The sequence below is a fragment of the Brachyhypopomus gauderio genome, chromosome 1 (assembly GCF_052324685.1).
Source record: "Brachyhypopomus gauderio isolate BG-103 chromosome 1, BGAUD_0.2, whole genome shotgun sequence".
Lineage (NCBI taxonomy): Eukaryota > Metazoa > Chordata > Actinopteri > Gymnotiformes > Hypopomidae > Brachyhypopomus > Brachyhypopomus gauderio.
Window position 1 is genome coordinate 39135946 of NC_135211.1, and position 591 is coordinate 39136536.

The window sequence follows — 591 nt, forward strand, 5'->3', positions numbered from 1 at the left end:
AGACGACGACACTCTTGGAGTGATGAAGGTGAGTGACTGCATCATCACACACCCCAAACACGCGCACACACAGGGGAAGTATCCGTACTATTTCCTAGGATGAATTCTGTGATCGGATGCAAAGCACATTGTAAGTCGCTCTGGATAAGAGCCGTAACATTTGTAAACGTAAATGCCGTAAATGTAAATGTAAGTGTAAGTGTTTAACACTTCTGTGGTCTTTAGAGATCAAACAGAGGGCAGTCATGTTTCCTGCCTCATTCATTATGATGAAATACATGAAACCCGTTCTACTGTTCCTGAAGGCCCACGTTTATCATCATAACGACCCTTGCAAATTTGAAAAATATGTAGACAACCTGTGCTTAAGAGCCAACAGGTTGGAACTTAGACATGAACTGAGATTTGCTTCTCCAAAGGTCTTTAAGAGATGGTTTTAGCAATACGTTTGTGTAAGCAATAAGTGTGTGTGTATGTGTGTGTGTGTGTGTGTGTGTGTGGGTTTGAGTGTGTGTTTGTGTGTGTGTGTGTGTGTGTGTGTGTGTGTGTGTGTGTGTGTGTGTGTTAGGGTTGGCAGTATCGTGGGTGTTA